This window comes from Schistocerca piceifrons, chromosome 6 (genome assembly GCF_021461385.2).
Source record: "Schistocerca piceifrons isolate TAMUIC-IGC-003096 chromosome 6, iqSchPice1.1, whole genome shotgun sequence".
Classification (NCBI taxonomy): Eukaryota; Metazoa; Arthropoda; class Insecta; order Orthoptera; family Acrididae; genus Schistocerca; species Schistocerca piceifrons.
Window position 1 is genome coordinate 133,825,842 of NC_060143.1, and position 7,327 is coordinate 133,833,168.

Genomic DNA, 7,327 nt, shown 5'->3' on the forward strand with positions numbered 1-7,327 from the left:
GCTTGGTATTCGAACCATATCAAAACTAAACACTACCAAATCCATGCAATCAAGTTTCAAAAGAGCCCTACTGGTCATACGTATCGTCTCACAGACAAACCAGTTTATCAAATGATCAATGAGACGTCCACCCAGCATGGCAGTAATTGATCGTGAGTAAATCCTATACTTCTGTATGATGTAATACTATGAACATGTCACAGCAATCTACGGGTTGACAGTGCATCCACTATAACAATAACAATGCTGGCAATGCCACTGTTCTATCCAGCGGAACCTGAGTCGAGGGGCATGAAAGGCAAGCAGTGGTTGGGACGGGAGTGACACAGGGTTGTAGCCTATCCCCGATGTTATTCACTCTTTATATTCAGCAAGCAGTAAAGGAAACAAAAGAAAAATTTGGAGTATTAATTAAAATCTACGGAGAAGAAATAAAAGCTTTGAGGTTCGCCAATGATATTCTAATTCTGTCAGAGACAGCAAAGGACCTGGAAGAACAGTTGAACGGAATGGACAGTGTCTTGAAAGGAGGATACAAAACGAACATCAACAAAAGCAAAACGACAATAATGTAATGTAGTCGAATTAAATCGGGTGATGCTGAGGGAATTAGATTAGGAAATGAGACACTTAAAGTATTCAGTGGATTTTGCTATTTAGGGAGCAAAATGACTGATGATAGTCGAAGTAGAGAGGATATAAAATGGAGACTGGCAATGGCAAGGAAAGCGTTTCTGAAGATGAACAGTTTGTTAACATCGAGTATAGATTTAAGTGTCACGAAGTCGTTTCTGAAAGTCTTTGTATGGAGCGTAGCCATGTAAGAAAGTGAAATGTGGACGATAAATAGTTTAGAGAAGAAGAGAATAGAAGTTTTCGAAATGTGGTGCTACAGAAGAATGCTGAAGATAAGACGGGTAGACCACATGACTAATTTGGTGGTATTTAATAGAATTGGGGAGAAGTATTATCTTTGCTGGACTCCTATTACTTCCCGGTCGTGGTATGTCGACAAGACAGTTGGAACGTGCCAGCAGTTAGTTCGGACCTGGCAGTGTTTGAGTTGGCACGCGGCACAAGTTCAGTCGGTGCGCGGCAGCAGAGAGGTCCGGACCGCGGTGACTCGCCCGACGTTTGCCGATAAACATGATTGGAGTGGGGACGACTTTGGTTGGTCGCCGGTAGGTCGTCTTGCCGGACGACGTGTATTTGGTCGGCGATGGCTTATGGGTTGACTGTGTGTGCTGACTCGTGATACGTCCCTGTTATTGTACAGTCACTGCTGTTAGCATTGTCTAGTTCTTCGTACAAGTGTTCGTGAAACTGTATGTAGTTTGTGTGATTTGACTGACAAGACTCAAAATGGTCCTGAGCACTATGGGACTCAACATCTGATGTCATCAGTCCCCTAGAACTTAAAAATACTTAAACCTCACTAACTTAAGGACACCACACACATCAATGCCCGAGGCAGGATTCGAACCTGTGACCGTAGCGGTCGCGCAGTTGTAGACTGAAGAACCTAGAACCGCTCGGTCACAGCGGCTGGCGACTGACAAGGTATTTTTAATGTTGTCGTCGTATTGGCTCTGGGGAGCCGGTTGGTTGGCGTGGAGAAGCGAGGAATTCTTAGCGGGGCGTAGTTTGGCCGGGGCCCGCTGGCGGTCTCTACGCGGTGTCGGAATGTATGGTGCTGTTCCCATTGCAGATTGAGCCCTGTGGACATCCCTTTGTTATTCTCTTTACAACCTTCCGTGTACCAAGAGAATAACAAAGGGATGTTCACAGGGTTCGATCTGCGGACCAATATTCTGGGATATCGCAATCGAGCACTTGCTGAACACCCTGGACAGTGACGAAAGAGTAAGAGGTGTGATGGCTTACGTAGATGACCTGCTCATAGTGGTGTCACCCAACTCGAGAGCAGCACTAGAGACGAAAGGCACGCAACTGCTTCAGAAAATTAACAGTTGGTGCGAAGAAAGTAAATTTAAAATAGCTCCCAACAAAACTGAGGGACACTACAGGGGAATCCAATTCTAAAATTAGACAATACAAGCATACAGAGGAAGCAAGCCACACGTTATCTCGGACTGCATCTAGACGAAAAACAGACTTTCAACCTCCATATAAAATTGACGATTGACAAATCCTCCAAAATTATGCACAAACTAGCAAGGCTAAACACAACTCAGTACAAATTACCTATTAAGACGATAAGGGCCTACCACATTGCGATATTTGAATCTATCGCATGCTCCGCCGCAAGTGCTTGGTCTCACAGACTGAACAAACAGACTAACAAGGCAATTCCAAGACGAGGTCAACGTAGTGTACTCCCGAGGATGAGCGGAGCCTTCAACACAGGCAGTTTGCGTTGTGATGGGGAACTGCCCTATAGACATAACAATACGTTACAGAGCTGCACTTTACTGGCTTATGAGGGACAGGCTCCATACAGTCACCTAAATTACGGGAACCAACATTATGAACAAAACACAAATGAAACAATGGTTGATTCAAAAATGGCAGAGAGAGTGGGATGCATCCGATAAGGGTCGCCGAGTACATTCTTTCTTTCCTGATGTACACGAAAGACTACATCTGAAACATGTCGACCCAAGCCATGGGATGGTCAATTTCCTGACAGGCCACGGGCCGTACCCGGTACATTTAAACTGTGTGGGACTAATTAACGATGAAGTATGCAAATGCGGAGAAACTGGGACATGAGAACATGCCACACTGCTGGGCAACACGCTAGCACCAAGTGAGAGCTACACAGAATGACAATGCCATCGCCAGAATAATACGTAATCCCGAAGATTGGAACACAATAATTAGCGCAGCCGATATTGTATCGAACACACTGCACGAAGAATACAAGCGCCAAAACCCACATGGAAGGAGGCGTAGACAAGCACAAACAACACAACAAACCACATGGGAGGACACAAACACGACCACATATTCCGAAACCGAGGAAGGAGCAGTAAGTGAACATGACTCAGAAGGGATCAACATGTAAGGGACCAAAACCAATTCTAGGCGCTACAGTCTGGAACCGCGCGACCGCTACGGTCGCAGGTTCGAATCCTGCCCCGGGCATGGATGTGTGTGATGTCCTTAGGTTAGTTTGGTTTAAGTAGTTCTAAGTTCTAGGGAACTGATGACCTCAGCAGTTAAGTCCCATAGTGCTCAGAGCCATTTTGAACCAAAACCAACAATGTATGACACTGCATGCCACAACACAGTCACAAACAACACAACAATCATAAAACAAATAAACACTGGCACCACATACTAAGACTGTAGTAATAAGGTAATGTCACTTGGGAGGAGAAGGCTCGAAGAACTTTTATTCCGAGGCTCCTCCTCCCCAATGGCATCCTGCACTGTGTTTAAAGACTACTGCGCACAAGCAGTAATGTATTACTCGTTTTATTGTGTGCAGACAGAAGTATATTCTCTTCTCTATTCAAAGCTATAGTCAATGAATTTCATGTGTCAGAAATGTATTAAGTTATTTTAGAGATAATGCATTCAAGTAGCGATGAACTATATTCTATTTCAATTAACAAGTTACAAACATAAGTGTATTTCTCATGTGCAGCTAAAATTCATGTATTCCATGTATGAAGTGCTCAAACAGCATTTAATTTGTATAATCTGTGTAAACATACATTAGCGCAAACCATTTCAGATGAGAATAGCTCGAAGTTGTACCGAGACCTTCTCATCTGAAATAGATAGAAACAGGCCATTACTAACCAACATGCTCTCTCTATATTACAAATTCTTCTTAACCATACTCATTGTGTTACATTTTCTTTTTTTATTTTTCTTTGACATTTGCATTGTATAAATTATATTCTCATCAACTAGTTAGTAACAAATTATATGGAACCACTTTAACAATTGTTAACCACTAAATTTGCTGTAACTGCAGAGAAATCTTTATATATTATGTTCTTTACATTATTTAAAAAAAGCATGAACAACTGTATACCAATAAGACTGTAACAATGAGAAGTCTTTGCTAGTAGATTCAGAAGCATCTGATCTACCTTACGTTTCTACTGTTAATGAAACAAATAAATAAAATAATTAAAAAAATGTTCCCATGGATACGAGGTCCGTGGCTCACTGACCCTGGTCACGAAGTTGAGTTTTGATTTAACCAACCAGCAAGTCAAGACTGTCCACACTGTGTCGTTTGGAGTTCGTTATCGGTTGTTGGGATATTCCCGCGAGCAACAACGTGGAGTTTCACTGTACTTGGTTATTTGAATTGCAGTGCACCAGCGGAATCTTATGCCATGTGGCCGTTAACGTTCCGGTTACCTGCCCTGGCCGTTGACATAAATTTCAGGCTGTGTAGTTCCCTCATCGTGTTGTTGTTGTCCAGCACGGTGTGTAGTTTGACAGCGCCATGTATGATTGGTTGTGGGCGCCAATATCTTCTACGTTGTTCCGTTGAACTCCCTGTTGTGCACCGGTCGGGTGAAGTGGAAGTTATCTCGTCGGTGGGTCCGCTGACTGTCGGTCGGTTGGGTTGTCGTTGGATCGTGAATGGCTGTCTCACCTATGCCAGCGTTAGTGTCTGAATTACAGGCCGACCCTCGAACATCTGAGCGCTCTTGTGTTGACTGCCTTATTTTTTAAAATTATGTTCTTGTTGTTGCTATTTGTATGCCTTCTAGCCGGTTTTTTGTTTTAAATTGGAGTTGTTTTACTCTTAAGGCATTCAGCCTAGCTTAAAGTACAGTTTCACGTAAGCCTCTTGTCATTTTTAAAAATTTTTGAATTTTGAAGGCTTCGGTCTTCAGCCGATTTGAATTTAACTTGTTTACTTCAACCTATTGAATTTTTAAGTCTTCGGTCTTCAGCACACTTGGAAGAGCAGTTGAACGGAATGGACAGTGTCTTGAAACGAGGGTATAAGATGAACATCAACAAAAGCAAAACGAGCATAATGGAAAGTAGTCGAATTAAGTCGGGTGATGCTGAGGGAATTAGATTAGGAAATAAGAAACTTAAAGTAGTAAAGGAGTTTTGCTGTTTGGGGAGCAAAATAACTGATGATGGTCGAAGTAGAGAGGATATAAAATGTAGACTGGCAATGGCAAGGAAAGAGTTTCTGAAGAAGAGAAATTTGTTAACATCGAGTATACATTTAAGTGTCAGGAAGTCGTTTCTGAAAGTATTTGTATGGAGTGTAGCCATGTATGGAAGCGAAACATGGACGATAAATAGTTTGGACAAGAAGAGAATAGAAGCTTACGAAATATGGAGCTACAGAATAATGCTGAAGATTAGATGGGTAGATCATATAACTAATGAGGAGGTATTGAATAGGATTGGGGAGAAGAGAAGTTTGTGGCACAACTTGACTAGAAGAAGGGATCGGTTGGTAGGACATATTCTGAGGCATCAATGGATGGCCAATTTAGTATTGGAGGGCAGCGTGGAGGGTAAAAATCATAGAGGGAGACCAAGAGATGAATACACAAAACAGATTCAGAAGGAAGTAGGTTGCAGTCGGTACTGGGAGATGAAGAGGCTTGCACAGGATAGAGTAGCATGGAGAGATGCATCAAACCAGTCTCAGGACTGAAGACCAGAACAACAACTTCAACCTATTGAATTTTTAAGTCTTCGGCCTTCAGCTGGTTTGAGTTTCAGTAGTTTCTTCTTAAGGCCTTCAGCCTAAATTAAAGTACTGTTTCACTTAAGGACTTTGGTATTAAAAATAAATTATGTTTTGGAGTTTTAAGTGTTCGGTCTTCAGCCTATTTAAATTTAACTGGTTTACTTCAGCCTAACTAAAGAACTGTTTTAAGATAAGGCTTGCCTTGTTATTTTCTGATTATGCTTGCGTTTTAAGTTATTGGCTTTCAGGTGTTTTTAAATTAAAGTGGCTTTCAGCCGGTAATTAAAACCCAAAGATTAAAGCGGTGTGTTTAAAAAAAGATTTTGGGCTCTTGTAATGTTTCATGAAATAATAAAGTTATATGTTCGAGTGTAACTGACAGCCCCTTATTTTGGTCCCTATCCACAATTTATTCTATCTGTCCTGTCCTGAGAGTTAAGCAGGGCATTTCACTGGTGTTGTGTACACGAAAGCCTTGATGTAAGCCCACAAAACAGAAAGAGAGCGGGAGACTGAGGCTGCCATGCGGCCATGCGATGGGAAATCACGATCCATCCACTTATCAGGCAATGTCGTTCGCACACCCTGCACGTTGAAACTCGAATGTAAGAGAGGGAGAAGGGGCGTAACATCATATTGAAAGATGGCGGGCAGTTTGCAGCCTTCCGATATGTGGTAGCAGAAACTATTCAAGGATGTCCTAGTAAATGTTTCCCGTCATGGTTTTCTCTGCAAAAAGAAGTGAGCCTATCCTCGTATCGCCCATTACGCCACACCAAATATCAAGCTTCGGCTTTGTGTTGATGTGTGTTTTGGGGTTTTCACAGCTCCTGATCCTAAAGTTGTGGTGATTCACATGTTCAGAAATCTGGAAACTCGCTTCATCTGGAAACTGGTACCTTTTCATGTAGTCACTGTCAGCATCTATGGCGACCGGTATACTACAAGCGAATGCACAGAGCACGATCGTTTGACTATGATTCTTTTATTGCTTGCGCTTTTTACAGCAAAAGGCGGAAACGGTTATGCAACACCTTATGGATAGTTGATATTGCTTCCTGCAGTTCGTGTGACGCACGATGAATTGACTTCTGAGAGCTACGTTGTTTGGTTTTGTTTGGCTTCCAGAGCTTGTACTCTATTTATTCATCGAGAACACATGTTTACATAGAATACATAAGTGCAAAAAAATGGCTCTGAGCACTATGGGACTTGACTTCTGAGGTCATCAGTTCCCCTTAGAACTACTTAAACCTAACTAACCTAAGGACATCACACACATCCACGCCCGAGGCAGGATTCGAATCTGTGACCGTAGCGGTCGCACGGTTCCAGACTGTAGCGCCTAGAACCACGCGGCCACTCCGGCCGGCATACATAAGTGCAGAAATAAAATACAAACATGCATATTTACAGAATTGAAAGCATAAGCCGTCGACATTTTTCCGCAATATATGTTTGACAAACAGAATGGTAAGTAAAGTAGACATATTTATCTAATCAGTTCGCAGTGCTTCCGAAATTTAATAATAACTGACACAGGTAAAAGAAAATATGAGTGAGTCCTAGAGATTTTTCCCTATACCCTTAAGAAAAATGACAATCACTTTATACAGGCGAATGCCTTCATAAACCAGAAGAGACGACGGTGGGTGATTGAGGGAGATGGTAACA